Genomic DNA, 24,447 nt, shown 5'->3' with positions numbered 1-24,447 from the left:
GGGGTGCACGCACCCGGGCGCGCACACCTATTTACAAGAGTGTGAAAATGGAGATAAATCAGAAGTTTGAGTGTTTTGATATAAGGTGGCTCTGAAAAGAGCCCTTGTGTTAATTGAGTTTTTTCTGCATTTATAAGTAAGTACCGATGCAGAGTCTGATGTTGCAGAGGAAGATTCTGTTTCCCTCATACGTGAAATGAACACCATCTGTCCTATAGATGTCTTGCATGTGGTTACGCAAGTTGTTGTGGTAAATAGAACCCATGCTATAATCTCTGAGGAAAGCAGAAACAGATTTATTAACATGTCTCCATGTTTTCTCAATTTGTGCACAATGTTGATTGGACTAATTCCATTTCTGTCTTTGGCATATATTGGAATATACCAAGGCAGTTCTGGCTTCGTTATTATGAGCACTAGAAAACAAGACATTCTGGGCAATACCATCCTTGACGCAGCCTTTTATTCTACAAGATGGTGTCTTTCAAAAGCCAGGGGTATAGGAGTATGTAACAAGCGAGCCGTTTAATTGAAAAAACTAAACGTGACAAACGGTTGCAGGATCAGTGAAGGTTGATTTTTTAATTGAAAGTATAACAGGATCAGTTACAATAAAATCGTCAATACGCATACCATGGGCGAGTATCATGGGTAACATTATTTCGTAGCTTTATTAATACAATAATCAATAATGAAAAATCAACATCAATAGGGTTGTCCGTATTCCTAGTCAGTACCCTTCCCCGCCCGCAATGTGCATAAAGACCGCATACATCCCCCATAACGTCAAGGCTAAGTAACTAGAACGTCATAAGGAGTTGCAATTCGCTCCCATACTGGCGCCATTTTGGTCGAGGTCAGGCAAGACCAGAGTATAGTTCAATGTGTCCAATAAGTAGCGGCAGGACCAGAATCCCTTTCAGCAGTTCTGGCTTCGTCATTACGAGCACTAGAAAACAAGACATTCTGGGCAATACCACCCTTGACGCAGCCCTTTATGCTACAAGATGGTGTCTTCCATTCAGAAAATATTGTTGGCAGCATTTTGAAAGGAAAGATAAACGGCCGTTCTCCTAGTGAGTCTCACATTGTTACATTTATGAAGAAAAAGCCTGAAGAATGTACAAACTGAAAACCAGTTTTTGGCTGCATAGCATCAGCAGCAACACTTGAGTCAGCTTTGTGTGAAGCCGCCATCTTGATCCAATCAATACCGTCCCCCTGCACACATTCAGGGACCAGGCCGCATTGCGAGGGCACCACAGGAAGTGTCTTCAGGTCAAACGGATTGTGGGACAAGGTCCAGAAGACAAGAGTCACCAAAAGGCTAAAAGTCCCGCCGGACCCCGGGGGCCGGCCGCCTATGTCGGGGGCGATCTCAGATGGTGTCTTCCATTCAGAAAATATTGTTGGCAGCATTTTGAAAGGAAAGATAAACGGCCGTTCTCCTAGTGAGTCTCATATTGTTACATTTATGAAGAAAAAGCCTGAAGAATGTACAAACTGAAAACCAGTTTTTGTCTGCATAGCATCAGCAGCAACACTTGATTCAGCTTTGTGTGAAGCCGCCATCTTGATCCAATCAATACCGTCCCCCTGCACACATTCAGGGACCAGGCCGCATTGCGAGGGCACCGCAGGACGTGTCTTCAGGTCAAACGGATTGTGGGACAAGGTGCAGAAGACAAGAGTCACCAAAAGGCTAAAAGTCCCGCCGGACCCCGGGGGCCGGCCGCCTATGTCGGGGGCGATCTCAGATGGTGTCTTCCATTCAGAAAATATTGTTGGCAGCATTTTGAAAGGAAAGATCAACGGCCGTTCTCCTAGTGAGTCTCATATTGTTACATTTATGAAGAAAAAGCCTGAAGAATGTACAAACTGAAAACCAGTTTTTGTCTGCATAGCATCAGCAGCAACACTTGAGTCAGCTTTGTGTGAAGCCGCCATCTTGATCCAATCAATACCGTCCCCCTGCACACATTCAGGGACCAGGCCGCATTGCGAGGGCACCGCAGGACGTGTCTTCAGGTCAAACGGATTGTGGGACAAGGTCCAGAAGACAAGAGTCACCAAAAGGCTAAAAGTTCCGCCGGACCCCGGGAGCCGGCCGCTTATGTCGGGGGCGATCTCAGGCCACACCAGGGCAACAAGACTGAGATCAATTTGCTCATACTGATCCATAACGCCCCGGCCTCTCCATGTCGTAGGCCGCAAGAGTGGGCGAAACTCAGCTGGCCGAGCGAGACTTGGGGAGGGCGCAGGAGCCAAGCACCCCATCCCAGTCCGCGCTACCACACCGTCCTTCGGGGGCCTCCGTTAAGCTGTTCAGGGAGGCATCGCAGGCAGCGGTTCTTTATATCAGTGGCTCTCACCGGCAAGGCTCCCCTCCGTCAGCAGCGATCGTTGGCGCTGTGGTTGTGGCCGGAGGCTCCGCCTAGTCAACGCCCCGGCCTCTCCATGTCGTAGGTCGCAAGAGTGGGCGAAACTCAGCTGGCCGAGCGAGACTTGGGGAGGGCGCAGGAGCCAAGCGACCCTTGTCAGTCCGCGCCACCACACCACACCGCCCCTCGTGGGCCTCCGTCTAGCGGCTCATGGGGGCACCGCAGGCAGCGGTTCTTCAGATCAGTGGCTCTCACCGGCAAGGCTCCCCTCCGTCAGCAGCGATCGTTGGCGCTGTGGTTGCGGCCGTAGGTCCCGCCTAGTCAACGCCTCGGCCTTTCCATGTCGTAGGCCGCAAGAGTGATCGGAACTCAGCTGGCCAAGCGAGACTTGGGGACGGGGTAGGAGATAAGCGGCCCCTCCCAGTCCGCGCCACCACACCGCCCCTCGGGGGCCTTCATTAAGCGGTTCTGTGAGGCACTGCAGGCAGCGGTTCTTCAGATCACAACAGAGTCTCATGCTCGATCGATTGAGCTGGCCGAATCAGGCAACATGAAGGTGGGGAGGGGGGGCACCTCTTGCTCAACCACCACCTGAGGAGGTGTGGTTTAGTTCTAAACCAATGAAAAGTGTTACTTTTAGGTCACATGACCTAGCCTTACATCATTAGGAAACCAAAAGTGAAATGAACCAATGAAAAGTTTTATTAACAAGTCACATGACCTGTTATGCTTACGTTACGCGCTTCGCGCCGCGCCCCGGATCGCTTCCGGGAAGCTGAGCTTCGCGCACCGGATGCGCTAACGCGGCGCGGCATATGACGCATTACGCAACAACGCGATACTACAGTGTTTCTGGATGTTTCAGACTGAAGCTGGCGTCAGCATGAGAGCACCCCGTGGCTACGTCGTGGCCATTCTGCGAGCAATCATGGCAGAAGCTGCCCACCGGAAGTCTGCGGGAGTCGGGGGCCCCGGTGACTCTTGTAGTATCTTCAAGGCTGAGGGGACGCTTTTGGGAATGGGGCCCATGCCGTAGCAGTCAAGCGTCCGAGTTCCAGGGTTGTCCAGAGCCATCCTTGCAGGCCAGGCCCAAGTCTGTGGAGCCGACCGCCATTTCCTGAGCTCCGTGGCAGCCGCCTGTCGCTGTACCGGAAGAGTGGGTGCAATTCAGCCGGATGGCGGGTGAGACGCTGTAATAGCAAGAGCAGGCGTAATTCAGCTGGCCGAGCGAGGCACTGTGCCGCAGAAGCGGGCGCAACTCATCTTGTCGAGTGAAGCGCTGGGGTGCAGCTGAGAAACCTCCACTTGGGGAGGTGGGGGAGGCTCGTTCGCGCCGCCTCTCCCTTCCAGTGCACCCCACGCCGTCTCCTGGCGCAGGTATATGTGATGGTTGGACCAGGGCACCGCAGGACGTGTCTTCAGGTCAAACGGATTGTGGGACAAGGTCCAGAATGGAAGAGTCACCAAAAGGCTAAAAGTTCCGCTGGACCCTGGGAGCCGGCCGCCTATGTCGAGTGAAGTGCTGGGGTGCAGCTGAGAAACCTCCACCTGGGGAGGTGGGGGAGGCTCGTTCGCGCCGCCTCTCCCTTCCAGTGCACCCCACGGCGTCTCCTGGCGCAGGTATATGTGATGGTTGGACCAGGGCACCGCAGGACGTGTCTTTAGGGGTGTAGCTGAGAAACCTCCACCTGGGGAGGTGGGGGAGGCTCGTTCGCGCCGCCTCTCCCTTCCAGTGCACCCCACGCCGTCTCCTGGCGCAGGTATATGTGATGGTTGGACCAGGGCACCGCAGGACGTGTCTTTAGGTGAAACCCTCAACTATGGCACCCAACATCCAGGACTTATGACATTTATGGAAGGCAGTGACATCGAAGAATCTCAGGGACCAAGCATATGCGGAGTCTTCCCCGGGGTATTTGCACAACGGTCCTCCACCCCTAGGCCGCCAGCTATGCTACCTTGACAGGAACAGTGTCATGCATTTGGATCGATGTTGCAGCAGGCTGCCATGTAAATAGTTAATTAATTAAACGTTTTACCCTGTTACTTTGTTGGTGTGTTGTATATATTTATAATATTTGCATAGGGTTTCTCGTTATTTTGGCAGGGGTGGGCGGCGGAGGAATTTCACTGAAAAAACCATGCATTTGGATCGATGTTGCAGCAGGCTGCCATGTAAATAGTTATTTAATTAAACGTTTTACCCTGTTACTTTGTTGGTGTGTTGTATATTTTTATAATATTTGCATAGGGTTTCTCGTTATTTTGGGCGGGGTGGGCGGCGGAGCAAATTCACTGAAAAAACTATAGGTTATAGACCATATATAGTTAAATATCTCAAGTCCATCTCTGCACTCGATGGAGATACAGGTCGTCGATCAAAAAATGTGCTGGCCACCTCTAATGGTAATAGCGTGGCCAGGGCTTTTGTCAATCCCTCTCCAAATTGCACAGGGTGCTCTTGTTTGACATGCCGCACCATGGTATGTATGGAAAAGGGATATTTTTTTGTTGGATTTCCTCTTGAGAGAAACGAGTCACATATCGTGCAGGTTACTTTTGGTGCATTTACTTTCTTTTGATCTTCAGGATAAGTGAAAAATTGCCAGATGAAAGATTCTTTTTTTCTTCTTAAAGGTAGTCGATCATTTTGTTCAGATTCGGAAGATGAATGAGATACGGTAGCCATTTCACCAAAGTCTTCCGAAAAATGTAGGACGTTGTTCTCTCTTGAGAGTAGAAAAGATAGTGAGAGAAGTGGGTGGAGTGCTGCGTGTAAATTCCAGAATAGAAACTAGTAAGAACCAATTGGAAGTGTTGTTTTCATGTTGCAGCAGGCTGCCATGTAAATAGTTATTTAATAAAACGTTTTACCCTGTTACTTTGCTGGTGTGTTGTATTTATTTATAATATTTGTATAGGGTTTGTCGTTATTTTGGGCGGGGTGGGCGGCGGAGCCGAGCTATCTTGCAGCCATCATGGCGTCGAGCTCGGTTTCTCTCACTAGTTTCATATTTCTCATGAGGGGTTGTTCCTAATGTTTCTATTTTAGCGAGGTGAAAAAGAGATCCTATCAGTGGCCTACTAATTTTGCTCGATTCCTTTTGTTTTTTCTAACGATTTTTAAGTTAAAGTTTGCTAGCACGATACAGTGGCTAGTCCACATTTTATATATGTCTTTTTTATTAGGGGTCTCCTCCGGTGGAGTCGGACGATCTACCTCTAATAACCGGTAAGTGTTCCTCCACAGGAATGCGTCTTGAAAGTGGCTGACTGTAATGTATGATATTTCACTCAGTGACTTTCAGGCCCATGCTGTTTCAAAACTGTGCATGTGCTTGTAGCAGGCGTAAGTATTGACGTAGCATTGTGAATATAGTGCATTGGTGAGCCTTGCTGGAGCTGCATCACAGTTGCGATGCAACTCTAGCAATGTATTAGTTTTTGGGCACAGATGTGTTACGCATGTATGGTGTTTTTGTACCATGGTGCGCCACATTTCAAATGTGGCACACCATGGGTAACGGAGCACTACCATACTGTGGTGCACATTAACTGGTGCATATCTGGGTATGAAGTAGTTAACATGAATCTGCCCCATAGGTTACAAATCCGCGTTTAGTAGACTGTTTGGCCTTTGTAGTTTTATGTTTTTTCTGTTATTCTATGTAGGTATGTAATATTGCAAGATTTTTGTCACGAATAAGAAGCCATGAGTATTGGGTTTGTGAAAGATTGCAAGATTTTTAAAATTAAAAAGGAAAAATCATGGCATTGTTTAATATAGTATTGTAAATACTTATCTTTAACAATGATGACAGAGTAAAAAAAGGTTAACCTGATGTTCGAAAGTTATTCACAGGCTTCTTTAGAGGAAGTATTCTATATGATTGTAGCGTGGGTGTTTCACTTTTTTATAGGTAATAGAATGCATTCTGCAAGCATGTAGTACTCCTCCTGCTACAGCATAAATATTCTTCAGTGCTTATTTTCATTTCGTAAGTGGTGTTGAGACCGACACAGAACTTCAATGGATCGGAGGGGCTGTTCCTGTGCATCTGGAGGACTGCCAAGTCGTTGCAGCAGTGGGAGTGAGGCCTCTCACGACAGAGAACTTCAATGGATGGAGGGGCTGTTCCTGTGCATCTGGAGGACTGCCAAGCCGTTGCAGCAGTGGGAGTGAGGCCTCTTACAGGGGCGTAGCGCAGCTCCTTTTGATGTTCACAATTGCAGATAACAGGGTAGAGATGTGAGAGAAGTGGGTGGAGTGCTTCGTGTAAATTGCAGAATAGAAACTACTAAGAACCAATTGGAAGTGTTGTTGTGAAGTCACATGACTTCACATGCGCGTCTCAGGACGTGTACGTGGTGATAGTATCTGGTCACGTACGCCATTTGGAAGTAGCGGTCTAATTCAGCGAAGTTTCAAAACGTGAAAAGGAGTAAATCCAAATATATCCGGATTTAATATATCTTCTGAGCTGGAATCAAGCATACAATTGTTAAAGTATAAAACCTTTTATATATTTTTTTAAAATATCAAGGTGTGTACATTCGGTCACACACGAAAGTTTAAAAAGACATTTGGCTCCATTTAATGAAAATGTTCATAATAATAAAAAAGAAGCCTAGGTTTACTGTCTTTGACGTAGTATAAGTTCTTTGATGGGTCTATGAAGAAACAGCGCTTCTGGCCGTGACGGAGGGAGCTAGAATGATTGCGGACGTAGGTGGCACTGCAGCTATCATTCTGCTGGACCTCAGTGCCGCCTTCGATACCGTAAATCATGACATCCTTCTTCAGAGGATTTCAGAACTCGGAATCGGTTCAGGGGTAAAGGCTTGGATTCACTCCTTTCTATCAGACCGATCTTTTCGAGTCTGTGAGGGAAGTGCTACATCGTCCAGCAAAGCACTCAGCTGTGGGGTTCCTCAGGGCTCCTCCCTGAGCCCCACACTGTTTAACATTTACATGCGCCCCCTTGCCGAGATCGTCCGCCCTTTCGGTGTCCAAATCGTATCTTACGCTGACGACACCCAGCTGGTGGTATCACTGAATCATCCATCAACTCAGCCAAGTAATCTAAGGGGCTGCATGGAAGCAATTGGCACTTGGATGTCCCAGTCATATTTAAAATTAAATGGAGACAAAACGGAGCTGATGATATTGGGCAACTCTCCGACAAAATCCATAGACTCCATCTGGCCATCCTCTCTGGGTTCTGCCCCCAAACCCAAGGACACTATCAAGAGCTTGGGTATCTGGATGGACAAATCTCTCACATTTAGTCAACAAGCAGTCAAACTTTCTGCTACCTGCTTAGCCATCCTTAGGCTTATTCGCAAGATCCTCCCACTCCTTCCTTCAAAGGCAAAACAAATCATGATTCAAGGGCTAATTCTGTCCCGTTTAGACTTCGGAAACGCCCTTTATTTGGGAGCACCAAAATCAACCATTAATAAACTTCAGGTAATCCAGAACTGCGCTGCTCGTACCCTTTTAGAAATTCTTCGCCGCCAGTCAGTGGAAGCAGAACTAAAAACAAACCTCCACTGGCTACCTATCAAGGCAAGAATCGATTTTAAAAGCTTGTGCATTGCTCACCGCGCCTTCTGGAGGAAAGGAGCAGCCTTAAATCACTCCCTGATCATCCCATATAATCCCACCCGACTACTCAGATCGATGCATGCTTTCCGAGTAAACATTCCCAGGTTCCAAAGAGCGAGATGTTGAGGAAGGACTTTCTCTGTAAACTCGGCCAGACTTTGGAACTCTCTTCCCCTCTCCCTCCGCTCTGAGCCCAACCTTCTCTTATTCCGGAAAAAACTGAAGACTTTTTTATTTAGTAGATAAGAGCAGTCTCCTCCTTTTCTATACTCATGCAAATCCTCCAGCGCTAGGATGCCTGCGGGTAACTATCGCGCTTTATAAAAAACTATTCCAATCCAATCCAATCCAATCCAATCCAAGAAATGTAATAAGTTGTAATCGCGAAGTTTTCCCGAAATATATAGGCGGGTGCGCGCACACGGTCGCGCACGAACGAAAGCCAAAAAAGGGGAGATAAACCCCCTTTATAATATGCTCCTGGAGCTGTTTTTGGTACAATGAGTTAGTTCTGAAAAGAACTTTTTTTTTTTTTTTAAACAAGTGTTATGTTGTTTGATTTTGGACCAGGGCACCGCAGGACGTGCCTTTAGGTCAAACCCTCAAGTATGGCACCGAACATCCAGGACTCATGCCATTTGTGGAAGGCAGTGACATCTAAGAATCTCAGGGACCAAGCATATCCAGAGTCCTCCCCGGGGTATTTGCACAACGGTCCTCCACCCCTAGGCCGCCAGCTATGCTACCTTGACAGGAACAGTGTCATGCAGTTTTTGATTTTTTTAACTTGCAACAACATTTTCATGTGTGACACAGGATCAAAATGAAATGAAGAAATTTATCTTTTCTCGGGGCATTTATGACTCAATTTTTAGTTTAGTAAGAATGAGGCTCTGCTCTCCGTACAGAAGAATTTGTCCACACTCGTTGCATTTCATGTGCACCTTTGCAAGATATGGTCTCAAGTCCATCACAGCACTCGATGGAGATACTGGTCGTCCACCAGAAGATGTGCTGGCCACCTCTGATGGTAATAGCGTGGCCAGGGCTCTTGTCGATGCCTGTGCAAATTCCACAGGGTGCACTTGTTTGACATGCCGCACCATGGTATGTATGGAAAAGGAATATTTTTTTCTTGGATTTCCTCTTGAGAGAACCGAATTGCATATCGTGCAGGTAACTTTTGACGCATTCACTTTCTTTTGTTCTTCAGGATAAGTGAAAAATTGCCAAATAAAAGATTCCTTTTTTCTTTTTAAAGGTAGTCGCTCATTTCCTTCAGATTCGGAAGATGAATGCGGGGCGGCAGCCATTTCAGCAAAGTCTTCCGAAGGGTGTTGAACGTTGTTCTCTTTTGAGAGTAGAAAAGATAGTGAGAGGAGTGGGTGGAGTCCTCCGTGTAAATTGCAGAATAGAAACTACTAAGAACCAATTGGAAGTGTTGTTTTCAAGTCACATGACTTCACATGCGCGTCTCAGGACGTGTACGCGGTGATAGTATCTGGTCACGTACGCCATTTGGAAGTAGCGGTCTAATTCAGCGAAGTTTCAAAACGTGAAAAGGAGTAAATCCAAACATATCCGGATTTAATATATCTTCTGAGCTCGATTCAAGCATACAATTGTTAAAGTATAAAACCTTTTATATATTTTTTTTAAATACCAAGGTGTGTACATTCGGTCACACACGAAAGTTTAAAAAGACATTCGGCTCCATTTAATGAAAATGTTCATAATATTAAAAAAGAAGCCTAGGTTTAGTCTCTTTGACGTATTATAAGTTCTTTGATGGGTCTATGAAGAAATTCAATAAGTTCAGATTGCAAAGTTTTCACGAAATATATAGGCGGGTGCGCGCAGTCGGTCGCGCACGAAAGCCTGGAAATGCGCTATCCATTTTATTGAGAACTGTTGCCGAGAGTGCGCACACCGGGTCGTGCACGAAAGTTTAGAAAGGCTATTTTTATTTACAGGCAAATTTTAATGCGTTGAAAAAAAGGCAAGGTACAGACTTTCTAATTCTGTATCGCTTTACAAGGAGTCTCTATGCAACTTGAACAGTGAAGAAAACGGCTTGTTACTGAAAAAAATATTGCCAGAACTTTATTGACAAAAGTATAGGTTGTATACACGAGATATTTCTGAATTAGCATTTTAAAAACCTATGAAATTCACTGAAAAAACCATAGGTTTTACACACGTTATAGTTAGGAAGTAGCATTTACAAAACCTATGAAATTCACTGAAAAAACCATAGGTTTGACACCAGTTATAGTTAGCTGGAAATTTTACTGATATAAAACCAATGAAATTCCACGTTATAGTTAGTTGGACTCACTATAACTTGCGCGTGTAATGCACTGCTGATGACGTCACATATTACATCACTCATGACATCACTGATGACACCATCCTTGTGACACAGTGACAGACCTCCTTTCACTGTAATCTAACCCTTGAAACGCATATTCAAAAATAGAAACTAAAATGTTCAAAAAAATGGAGATACCCATACCAGTTACAACAACCAATTCAATAATTCCACCATGTATATACACATGCACTAATTCACCAACAGTTCTATATAGTCACTCATACATATATTCACTAATCATATGTAGTGATACACCTACACATCCTGTTACACACCGACAGTCATCCAAAAGTTATTCACACACATACTCACACATGCAAATAAACTATTGAACATACATTTATTTGCATAAACAAATATACACACACTACCACTTTACTTCTAAGGAAACTTACACATACTTACTCTCTTAAAAAATCACTTCTAGAAACACATACTAATTTAAACAGGAACTTTTACAATCCCTCACTCTCACATATAGTCACTTATATACATCAATATTCACATATACTACATTAAAACATATGTAGTTACTGATAAAGACACTAATAAGACAGTCATTCACTCACTAACACAGACATATGCACACGAATCCACCCATACAGTCCTGCACATATGCTGTCTTCAAAACACATACAAACAGAGACTCAGTCATTCTTGCATCTATGTACTAAGTAATACTCCCACCAAAGCATGCAAACACTCATACTGACACTAAGAAAAACATCTAATCACCTATATACATACACATGTACCTACTCATCAACCCATGCAGCCACTTATACACAAAGTGAAACACTAATACATGTATTTAAATATTTAAGCATTACTCACTAATATATGTATTCACTAAGATATTCAATAATATATACATATATAACACATATTTATTTTTCAGAAAGATACACATTCACTGGATGGTGTCATCAGTGATGTCATGAGTGATGTAATATGTGACGTCATCAGCAGTGCATTACACGCGCAAGTTATAGTGAGTCCAACTAACTATAACGTGGAATTTCATTGGTTTTATATCAGTAAAATTTCCAGCTAACTATAACTGGTGTCAAACCTATGGTTTTTTTCAGTGAATTTCATAGGTTTTGTAAATGCTACTTCCTAACTATAACGTGTGTAAAACCTATGGTTTTTTCAGTGAATATATATATATATATATATATATATGGATAATAGGTCCTAACTATAACTATCTACTGATGACCGCCAGTAGGTAATATATATATATATATATATATATATATATATATATTACCTACTGGCGGTCATCAGTAGATAGTTATAGTTAGGACCTATTATCCATAGGAAATCCGCAACATTCTATTTGAAATAACTTTGGCGCCGGTTGAAGAATGTTCGCGAAATTTTCAAAATTGGTGGGGTGCTCCGGTCTGCTCCTAAACTGAAAGTCTCGGGGTGATTCGGGAAGCGGGGCCGAGAAAAAAGGAGGGTCCTAAAACGTGTTTTCCTCATGCAATTTTCCATAGGAACCATTCAGCCCGAACGTCTGAACGAAATTACACCAAATTTGGCAAAAAGGTAGCCTTGGTTCATACTCGTGCCTTTTGCATAAATAGTGTAAATCCGTTCACTAGGTCTGCGGATCCTCCCAAGCACGAGCTTTATGCCAATTGGTTGTCAACACTTCAAACCAGGAAATGTTGCCAGCCATCTTGTGCCTCGGTATCGAGGCACAAGAAAGCAGTGAAAAAAATATGCAAAACACGCAACGGGGCAAGGTAGAAACACCCTGACCCCTTAGGACTGCTCAGGGGGGTCCTACAAGGGTACCTAAGGCCAAAATAATTTTATTTTATTTTTTTTTAATTGTGGGAAAAAACAAAGCGTGGGCTCCCGCGCTTTGTTTCTAATTAGCCCCCGGGGGGCAATTCCTGGGGCAATATATTAGAGTAATGGGGTGCCCAGAGGGGCCCTCCAGCCCCGGAGACCACCACCCTCCAGGGCGTTTCTGAAATTATGTGGGGGGCTCTCAGCCCAGCCCCGGGGACCGCCACCCGATGGCTACAAATTGAAATGGGTGGGGGGTTCAAAGCCCCCCAAGCCCCGGGGACCGCCACCCCCGGGGCTTTATTTATATATTTGCGGGGGCTCATGCCCCTCCCCCTGCAGCCCCGGGGACCTCCACCCCCTGGGGCATGATTTTATTATTTAAAAAAATAAAAACCTGTGGGGGGCTCAAGCCCCTGCCACACACCCCCAGGGATTGCCACCTCCCAGGGCACTAAGTATTTAAATTGGGGGGTCCATGACAGACCTCCCAGCCCTGGGGACCACCACCCCCGGGGCTTTGTAAATTGTGGGAAGGAGGGTCTCGCGGTGACCACTCGATGGCCTTGGGGCCGGCCCCTGCAGTGTCCTGGGGTGTCCACCCCGGGACACTTCTGTTTGCAATGACAGGGCAGGAGCCTCGCGGCTCCTGCCCTGTCATAGCAAACTGCTTTGCTTCATTGAAGCGATAACAGATTGCTTTTCCACATGGGGCACAGCATGTTAGCTACTTCCCATATCGAAAAGCAATGCCGGCTCCCGCAGGACGCAGGGAGCTGGCAGGGACCATGGGGGGATTGGGGAAGAGGGCCAGCCCCGGGGGATGGGGTCCCCAGGGTTAGAAGTTGCCATAGGAGGGGGGCCACGCGGCCCCCTCCCCAAGATTTTAAGAAAAAAAATTCACAAAAAAACAAAGGCCGGCCCCGGTGGATGGGGTCCACGGGGCAACAAGTGGCCATAGGAGGGGGGCAATGCAGCCCCCCTCCAAACACAAAAAACAAGAAAAAGGCCATGCCCCAGAGGAGGGGGTCCCCGGGGCCGATTAAGAACTCGGGAGGGGGGCCACGCGGCCTCCTTCCTAATTTCTTTTATTTAAAAAAAAAATATTGGGGGCAGGCCCTGGGGGATGGGGTCTCCAGGGCCATGGAGCTGCATTGTAGAGTGATGTAAAAAGGGGCGTGCCCTCTGAAAACCTCTCTGCAACGCAGCTCCCTGGTGCATACTGGCGCACTGCATTGTGGACGCGCGAGTTATAGTTATCTGAACTAACTATAACGGTGGAATTTCAATGGTTTTGTACGAGTGAAATGTCCAGTTAACTATACACCCCTGAAACCTATGGTTTTTTCTGTGAATTTCTAAGGTTTTTTAAATGCTAATTTCTAACTATAACGTCTGAAACCTATGTTTTTTTCAGTAAATATATGTATATGTATAAACAATGCGTGGTAATGGCATACATTATAAAAACATATGAGACTCTGCAACAACTATGCATGCAGCACAAGTCTGGTACTAACAGTGGGGGATTTAGATCTTTTTAGAAAAATGCAGCAACTATTTGACGAAAACAACACAACTATGAGTGAGAGGGAATAGGAGTCCCAACAATTGGGGGCGACATCTCAAACTAATTTTAGACCAAAATCAACCTTTTGCCGTATGATGATACGAGACAATGTGGATGTCTTCCATGACAAAGTAACTTTTGAATAAAAAAAACTTTATTGTGCTACCATGAAATCACCAAGGAAATATACCAAACAAGATCATATCTACTCTCAATTGTTCAAGAAACTACAGGGGATGAGAGAATCATCATCCGGCAATTGGATAAAGGTAGGAATGTGGTGCTATAGCCACGAGAGCTGTAAATGGGTGAACCACTACAACAATTGAATGGCAGAAACTGCTATAAAAAAGCAACATATTAGCAGTAAAAAGTGCATGGAATGACTACAGTAGGAAATTGTTGCCGTGGAAATCTGCCGGTTTGCTAAGTTCGCAAGAATTTATATTCTTGAAAGTGGACCATCTCATCATACCGACAATTTATTTCATCCCCAAATTCCACAAAGACATGCTAAAACCACCGGAGAGGCCCATTATATCGGCCCAAGCAGCAAGATGGAAAATACATCAAGTGGCTGCCCAGATTGTGTACATCACTGTTGCCCATTTTAATATTTTTATTGTTCTTGTGTGCTTTCCTACAATTGGGGGTTTCCTGCTGTAAAACACAGTCTTCAAACTAGGTAGAATGCAAGAAACTAGGAAAGTAATAATAATCAAAACTGAAGAACATGTCCCCAATATTGTGACTGTCATGAAGTATGGATTAGATAATGTAGTTGAAAACTCAACTGAAGAGGGGGAATGTTAATATTGATAAAATCGATGCCAATGTTTATAATGATACACTTGCATAAACAAGCGAAATTGCATCATTATTAAGAAGCGCACCCGTCATGAACTCTCCATCAACCACAACTCAGAAATGCGTGTTCAGGCAGGCTCTATGACATAGGCCTGAGGTTACTTATTGACACATTCAAGGTGGGGTGGCACGTGTCAGGCAGAAAAACACATGAACAGGAAACGCAGGTCCATCCCCTGATAAGCGCAGCAACACTACCATGGTCCTGGGAGAATAGCCCCAATAAAGCAAACATGGCTGGAAGGCTCCAAGCATTCCCAAAACATCATAAAGTCAGAAGCCACATGATGTTAGGAACACAGAGCCAATCAGGCACAGCACACCCAGTACACACAGTGATCATGTGCACTTCATGCCGCACTTCTGGACACATTACCCACTGGCCCACTTTGTGCCCATGTAAGGTTAAGGCCCACCAGCATTTGTTATCAGGGGCATTATCTGTGACTCCACAGACAAGGCCCGCATTCTTTTACCAAACAAGTTTCACGAGAAGTATTTTTATGATACCCTAAAATTGCATAAAACCGTGCTCAGATTGATTGTACTTTGAGGCAGTTCTCAGACCCGTGTCTGTAACTGTGCGCCCGGCCAAAGAGTTTAATTAAACCAACTGTTCCTGTTTTGCCAAATACCTCTTGTCTTTTGTTTTTTCAAGGTAAATTTATATTTGAGCAACGTTTATTTGAGGATATTGAGCTGTATATTGCAGGTAATTGGTCAAAAAGTTTCAATGGTGACCATTCCTGTGGGAGACATTATGGGTAGTGGCAGCAGTAGGTGAACAGTGAAATGGCCTGTTTGTTGACAACACAGTGCATGCATGCCTATTATAGTGCATTGGGTATATGTCACATATTTTGGGTAATATTTTGTCACTTTCTGTCCATGGTATGGGTGAGAGATATTTGAACTGATGGGACTGGTGATGGTATATGTGCCATACGCATCCACATCATAGCTGTCACAGCATTTGGCCCTGTCAATGACACATGCAACTTTGTTGTACTTCTGTTGTGGATTTACATGTAGGTTAAAGCTTATTTTCTTACATATCTTGTTGTACATGAATCTAGGACCCTAGTGTAATTTTCCCGATTCATGCCCTTATATAGGTATACATTACACGATCCTTATATAGGCATAGAAATCATTACCATATTTGGACTGAGCCTATGCAGCCCAAATACGGCATGGCTACTTCCACTAATTTCCGAGAATCAACAACGATTTCTTAGAAAATCCCGCCTTCAGCAGCTCGGGACTTCCCCTCGCCTGAATACTAATGTATCTAGGAAATCATGGAGTTTTCACAGAACTGGGTCTTTGAGAGACGTTATTAAGTCCAATCATACTCAAACTCGGCACCTTCAAAGTATAAATATGCCTACATTTGCCCAGACAAACACACGGTGGTTTGGAGCAGATTGACTAACTACTTGCCCGACGCCCTGCAGCAGCAAGTGCTGAAGGAAGCCGACCCTCCAGCTGACGCACTGAGAGACGCTGTCTTTTCTCTTGCCGAGAAATCCAGCTCCAGTGTTTCCAGGCTACCCTTACGGGTTGCTGGGAAATCGAGTCCTGAGAAAGAGATACAAGACCTCCTTAATTCTAAACCATGGTACGGAGCTGATTAGACCCTTAGACAATTCTTGGAATAGATTCTTGGCAAGAAATACTAAACTTAAGCTACTCCTCACTTACTTCTTCACTTGTACTAGACTTAGGTTAAGTACACCGGGGTAGGCGTATTTTAGAAGCACCAGTTGAGTACTTTTAGTCATTATTTTATTACTGTATGTATTTTATATGTTTTAGGCAACTTATTGCTTAGAAACCATATCATGCTTTTACAGTACTACTTTATAATACTTTTTGTATTATATACCCTGTACTTTTTAACCAGTATTACGATTGTAGCAGTACATTTCTTATGCTTGAGAAAGAAGACTGCTCAATAAATACTTTTTATTGAAAACGCCCGTCTCTCTATTTTCTCAGCACCTCTGGTGAAATGAAGCATGCACGATTGACTGAGTAAAATAGCTATCTATTGTTTCCGCGACTCTAGAGATTGATTTCTTGTTCTTGGGAAACAAAGTTGTCATGTTTATGCGGTTGTCAGAAACTAATCACTTCTTGTTTATTCGAGAAAGTTTCTAGTGACCTCTGAGCTAGCTAGCACTCACAATTAAGTTTAATATATACAATAGAGACCTAGTTGACCTCAGTCCTACGTCTAATCTATAGTATATGTTATTCCAATGCGCAGAGCCTATTGGGAATATAGGAACTACACTATATGGCACCCAACGTTTGGTAAGGCGATAATTTAACGCTAGATACTAGAGTAACTCAGTCGTGCTTTTCACACAGACCCCTTTTTCCCGTAAAATACTCTAATAGACGTCTGGAGTGGGTAAAAGGTTAATATCCGCAAAAACTGAGTAGGACGAAAATCCTATGTATTAGTTTTTGGTTTGTTCAATGTTGAAGGATACAGTGTTCCAAAATATTGTGCACCTAATCTTTGTTTCCTTGAAATTTTGCTCTGCAAAAACTTCCAGTTGACAAAATGTCGGAGACTGACGACCAAGGGGGAGAGCTGCAGCAGCAGCACAAGTAGTTTTAGATGACAGAAATAGGTTACAGAATGACCAAGACGTTATAAACATCCTGGTAAATGTAAGAAAAACTATAACTTACAAACTCATAAATAATGGAGTATCATCGAGAGGTGGTAAAGTAATCTTTGTTATAGAGGCACATGAATATCGTCAAACAGAGGTATTCTATTCATGGATTCACTTTCCTCCAGCAGATGGAGGAACACACAAGGTCCACTACTACAAAGTAGAGGAACCTCCAGAGGAATATGTTCCTTATGAGGACATTGAAATTCCATTAACTTACCAAGAGCATCAGCTCTGGTTTAAAGGTGCCCTACAACATCAAAATCACATTACCAGGCTCGGTCCACTAGGTAGACCAGGAGCTACATGGCCGGTACTAGCCAGCTATACACCACATCCTGACATAGAAAATATGACAGGTAGAGAACTGTTAGCTCAGCTGAATGTAATGTAATGTAAAGTAATGTGTATACTTGTAAAGCGCACTGTTGCCAGCCGGCGTCCTGGCGCTGTATACCGCTGGGGAACCCGTCCCGGCTTTCCCTGTGGGATTGTCCCTGCTGGGAATCCCCAAGGTGGAGCCAGGCATCCCCGGCGTTGATGGGGCCGTTGTGGAGATTAGGCAAGCTAATGCCCAGAGTTGCCGAGTGCGACCCCTGGTTAGAGTAGGCACCGAAGTGAGAATTATCGAGTCCGCTGACCCTAGTCCATGACCCTGCCGCGTCGGGAATCGAACCCTGGTCCCAGGCTGACTTCTGCTTCCGGGTCTGCCGCCTCTAACCAGTGAGCCACACCAGTCCAGCTGAAACAGTTAATTAAAATATATAGACAATTGGTTCAATATGTCATGCGGACCTTAACACTCCAACCTACTGTAAGGATTCCACAACACACCCCTCACCAAGGGAACACAAACAAAATCACACCACAGACTATACAATCAGTCATTGGAAAATTGCCTGCCAAAAGGGAACAAATTCCGTTTTGGTTAGCACAAAAAATTACTCAAATTGAGGCAGTATTCCCTGATAGTACACCTCATGAGAAACACAGAATTCTGACAATCTGTTTACCAATGGGGATAGCACCACATGTGGAGGACTGTGACACTTGGGGTACAGTCTTTGCTTCAATCTACACAAAAGCGCATGGTGTACCGTCCATGGCTGTAATACCAGATGTTCTAAGGCAGATTCAAAATGAATACGGTCCAGAACCGGCCTTAAATCTCGGTATGAAATTAGTAAAAGATTTCAAACAGGTCTCGGCTATATTATTAGCTAACATTAAAGGTGAAACAGCATCCGTGGCAATCCGCCAAAAGTTTAAAAAAAACAGATATAACAGACCAGCCATATGAGCTCGCAAGAATTATTGAAAAATCATATGAAGAACTAGGTAGAAATCTGAGAGGAGAGGACGATCAGAACAGAAAGAGGAACGTGTGAAGTCCAAAGAAGAACAGCACGTTACAAAAAATAAGAAAACTCAATTCACCAAAAAGAAGGTAGCAAGCGTAAAGATCAAACATGCCCAGGATCTTGAGGACACAACTCAAGAACGGGGAGTGGGCCCAGACAATGCTAGACAGCGCAGCAGAAGTCACAATAGTTCGCAAGATCTTGAAGGATCATCTGGAGACAGTGGACTTGAATGAATCCATTCAAGTTGAAACTGCCGACACCAGGTTTAGTGTACCTCACAATTTATATGAAGTAACACTCTGGATGGAGGGGGACATAACTAGAAAAATAAGAGCACTCTTTTGGGAGAAGCTCTCTAAGGGCTATGACATTCTTCTAGCTGAACAAGACTGGCCACCTGAATTTGTAAGGGAGTGCCCACATGGCGAAGAGATAATTATGCCAGCCTTCTCAAATCACATTCCAATTCATAAAAAATACACATATGCCAGAAAATGGGCAGTAGCTCAGGCTCCAGCATTATATAAAAATCATGTAGGATGAGATGAGGACTCGCCTCACCATAAAATACCGTTAAAAAATCAACCTACTGCACAAAGGCAGTATCCAGTTAAGCAAGAAGCTAAAAAACAAGTCAGGGAGATTTTAAATCAACTTGAATACCAAGGGGTGATTGAAACATGCACCTCGTCAATTAACAATCCTTTGTTTCCTGTCTCCAAACAAGACAATTCATGTTGTCTAGTATTGGATTACAGACATTTAAACTCCTGTTGCAAAACCTTTGCAGTACAAAATGCACATACAGCAGCATTGATGAATAACATCGTGCGGAAAAAATATAAAACCACAGTAGATATTTCGAATGGGTTTTTCTGTCAAAACATTGCACCTGAAAGAAGGCATTTGACCGCTTTCTCTATTATGGGGACACATCGACAATTTTGCCGTCTCCCCCAAGGATTCAAGAATAGTCCAGGGTTATTTTCAGCCAGGGTAACAGAGTTACTACAAATGTACGACGATGAGGCATTATCTTATGTCGATTACATCTATGTTACAGACGACGACTTGGACGTGCACTTGAGAAGTGCGAACACCGTAATACTTGGGTTCGCATCTGAAGGGTATAAATTAAATTTTAAGAAATCACGAATTGCCCACCTCAACGTCCTATTTCTAGGCTACGAGTTATCAAGTGAAGGCAAAAGCCTGGCAGCCAACTTTCTAGAGAAATGTGCGCTGCTCCAACCTCCAAAGACGCTGAAAAACTTACAGTCAATTCTAGGTTTACTGAATTTTGGAAGAACTTACGTTCTGAATTACGTAGAAAGGGTTAAACCTCTCTACAAATTAATCAAACCTGATTTCAAACCAACTAATTGGACTCAAACACACACAGAAATTTTTCGTTCAGTGCAAACAGACATGTTAGCAAAAACACAGTTAGAAACGCTACTATGTGCGCAAACTTGTGATCCGAATCATACCAGGAAGATGCGGATTCACATACCTAACCTTTAATGAAGGTGAAAAGGTACCAATAGCACACAAATCACACTTGTACACACAAGCGGAAATAAAATTCACTTCAACAGAAAAAATTCTGACAGCGGTTCAAACTGCAGTAGCAAAGGAGAGAGCTCTTGCACAGGGGAAACGAATAATGATCGTTACACCTGTACCTGCTTTAGAAGCAGTGACAAAAGTAAACATCCCCAATGCTAAGGCTTTACATCCAAGATGGATACAATGGGTTAACTCTCTTGCTGCAACAGACGTTGAATACGTCTTCGACCCATACTTGAAAACTCAAGAATTCCTACAATACGAATACGAATGTCCTCTGCTGACCGAGATTCTGCCTCTAGAACATTACGGCTATATAATCTATACAGACGGATTAGCACAGCCTGCAATTGGGGGTAAACAAGCCTATAGTGCTGCGTGCGCGATTGTTAAAGGTCGCAGGCGCGAAGGTAAATTCAGACCTATGGTCACAAAAACTCAAACACTCGGAGAATGTACAGCTCAGCGAGCTGAACTACAGGCTTCCAAGATGGCGCTTGAAAATACAGATCGCGAATTCCTCACACTAATAGTGTGCCATTCGTATTACTGCGTACAATCTTACAATGAGTATCTGCAGAACTGGGTTCAAAACAGTTTCAAAGGCGCAAAAGGTGTCACAATTAAGCATAAAACGCTTTTGGAACAAGTAGTTCTTTTACAGAAAGAACTACAAAAGACTCACGTGATTCATACACTGAGTCATCAGTGTGATGGTGTTCACGTTGCAGGGAATTCATTGGCTGATAAAGCCGCGAAGGCAGCTGTGCAAACGGCTTCCGTAGCAGCAATCACTCGGTCAAAAACAAAAATAGACAGCAAAATAATGCAAGCTGTCACTGCTTCAGTCAAAGACAGTGGTAAGACACTCCCAAAAGGCTTTCCAGGACAGTACGCATATATAACTGATGTGAATAATGTTCTTTTTGCTCAAATCCCTGGAGTGGGGGATAGTGGCAATTCCAAACATGGAACATAGGTTAGTACTAATCTTAGCATTACATGAAGGGCTTGCCTCTGCACACGCAGGAATTTCCGCCACAGTATCATTATTAAAACAGAGATATTGGTGGACATGCATGAGGAAACAAACTAGAAACTATTTTCTAGAATGTGAAATCTGCCAAAAAATGAAAGTTTCTACAGTGAAGCGACCTGCACAGATGCCCCTTCTGATTTTAGATAAACCACTAGCGTGCGTTTACCTGGACCACTGTGGTCCCTTAACGCCATATGAATTACTATTTGGTACTAGAATGATAATCGAAGATCTCGATTGTCAAACTTCAGTGGTGGAACAAAAACCCTTTGATGTCAAAGATCGGCTGTTTTACAGGACTTAAATGAAACAAGAAGAAGTCTGAGTAACACGATGCAGAAGCCAACGACCACTGAAGAAAAACCACTTGTCCCAGCAAGGCCTCTCTGGATTCCAAAGATTGGGGATCTAGTCAGGGAAAAAATCACAGTAAAGAAGGAATTTGGGCCTTCTTACAGAAAAGCAGTACCTGTTTTGGCAATCCAAGGAACAAGATCAGTATTACTACCGCCCCTTGCTGGTAAAAGTGAGAACAGAGTTGTATCTATCGACCTGGTCAAACCAAATCATGTGGCCAATAATAAATAGTAGGCCCAGTGGACTCCCAGGATGTAGCAGAAGACCAAATCTTGCTACTATCCAAGAGGTACAAACTGAAAGACTTATCACCTTTGATAAACCTGCAGTAAGAAAAGAAGGACTATGTAACAAAGCCATGGCACTCGTGCCTCTTGAGACCCAAATAACAGTTTGTCAAGAAACACCTGTCTACAATGATGTATCCTCTGACTATACCAATATGACAAAGGAAGAAGCAACTCCAAAGATTAATAAAAATCCTGATGCAATTTCAACAATTGACAGAACTGCCTCTGGCTATTTTATCAACTTTGATACATTTTCTGAGGATCCCAGTGAACCTGAAGAAACGCCAGCAAATAAAACTTTCAAAGAAAAAATAACAGAACTCTTTCAGTAACTTGAAAAAACATATCTGGTTTCACCATGGATTGAATTTTGGATTGTGTTAGGTGTACTTTTCCTCCTTCTCTGGCTCATTCTGGTTTTAAGCTTGGGAAAAAATGATAGATGGAAAATACAGTACAATGGACACAGCAAGTCAGAAAATCAACTTGGTCCTAAAACCTCACAAATCATCCCATCGTGAAAAAAGAGACTTGTCATCAGTGAACTGATTATAACAGCTGTGGCCCGGTGGAGCTGCTGAAGATTTCACACCAGTTCAAGGTTTCTTTGAGTGACTTTGTATCAACAAGCACATTTTCTGATGAATGGGACTTTGAGACTATGAATAATATGATGTCCGATTTAGAAATGTCTGCAAAATTTACAGAACATGACTATTTAGAAGGGTCATCAGACTATGAACATATGTATTGTTTTAATCATTATGGTCACCATTATTTGCATAAATCTGCAAGCCCTAGGAATTTTCTTACATATAATCAATGGGAACATTGTCCAACGCCGCCGCCAAAGGGCAGCTCAAAAACATTTTATGAAACGTTTCCGTACTTCTCAGGGTTTAATGTTAAAAATCCAGAAACGTTTTATTTAAAAAATGTAAATAAGACAGGAATGAAAACAATGTTGACCAATACTAAACAAATTTATTCTGAAAACTTTTATGCTCAGCTGTCTACATTAGGTTTTGACTTATGGAAAGACAACATTGAGACCAAAACTGTCTGTGGCACGAAAGACTGGCAGGTGCAAGATTTAGAAGCCCTGTTCAGAGCCTGCATTATACCAGAACAAATAATGTTTTTAAATGACACTGTTCAACAGACTTCTTGTCTTGGCCTGGCTAAGATAAAAGATTTAAATAAACCGTCTATACCTAAGCCCACATCTGAGAGTAATGATACTACAGAAAAGTAGGTAGACGTCCAATATATTTTAAAACACAACAGAACTAATCTGGCCCACAGACACTAATAACTGTCATGATAGATTCCTGAACAAAACACAGGGGTTAAAAATGAACAGGCCAGATCAAAGATATTCCCAGAGACAGCATCCAGGGATAGTGTTAGAACTGGCTATTTCTGGTAGGCAAAGGCTGATGCCAAAGCCAGGCAGAAACCACCATTCTAGTCAGGGCAAGGGAGTCACACTCCAAGATAACCCCTGCTCACCCCCTTGGTGGCTTGGCACGAGCAGTAAGGCTAAACTCGGAGGCAATGTGTAAAGCATTTGCGCAAGCACACAACAGCAACAACATACTAGGCACACCACAAAAGGAACTCCACACAAGGTTATATAAAAATAACTTCTGTATTGTCAAAATCACATCAGATAGAAATCACACATGTACATTGTGCCAACTGGCACGGGCAATATTCGCAAGGGATTATTTACAAGACAGGGCCACATGGGCCACTGTCAGAATCAACAATTTTAGAAATAGAAATACTGTCAGAAATTAGAATAAAAGGATATAAAATCAATGTAGCACAAATTAGCAAGAATAGCACACAACCAGTAACTACTGGTAACAGGTAAGTACCACCTACGCAACCCTAACCACCTTAGGAGAATGTCACGCAGGGGACCAGGACCTCACTAGGACCACCTGTACTGGAAAGAACAACCACCTAAGAATAAAATACATTTAGGGGTATCAGCAAGAATACGTTACACATGATGCATCATAACATTCAGAGGTTTAGGGAAGGAAAAACACATGATGCATAAAACATACATTCAGCGGTGTAATAACAAGGCACATGATGCATCAAAAACACATTCAGAGGTGCAGGGAAAGAAAAACACATGATGCATAAACCAACACATTCAGAGGTGTAAAATCAAGGAAGACACATGATGCATAAAAATATTCAGAGGTGCCAGAACATAACTCAATAGCGCAAAAACACATGATGCCTAAAAACATTCAGAGGTGTAGGATCAAGGTGCGTAATCATATTAAATGCATTACATTTCCTAGCACCATATCACATTGCACAAAACTCACATTAGGCAATTACCATCACATAGATAATCACATTGCGCCTAAATAAAATCACATACCAGCCCCCATCTCATAAAGGGACTAAAGAGCCCTGTGTCCAGAATGTCAGGGCGCGCTGCCTTGCAGCGCCAGTCAGGGGTGCGCCACTGGCGCAAAACCTAAATGTTGCAGGTGCCCACTA

Source organism: Lissotriton helveticus, chromosome 4_1, assembly GCF_964261635.1.
Source record: "Lissotriton helveticus chromosome 4_1, aLisHel1.1, whole genome shotgun sequence".
Taxonomy (NCBI): domain Eukaryota; kingdom Metazoa; phylum Chordata; class Amphibia; order Caudata; family Salamandridae; genus Lissotriton; species Lissotriton helveticus.
This window is presented reverse-complemented; position numbering follows the sequence as displayed.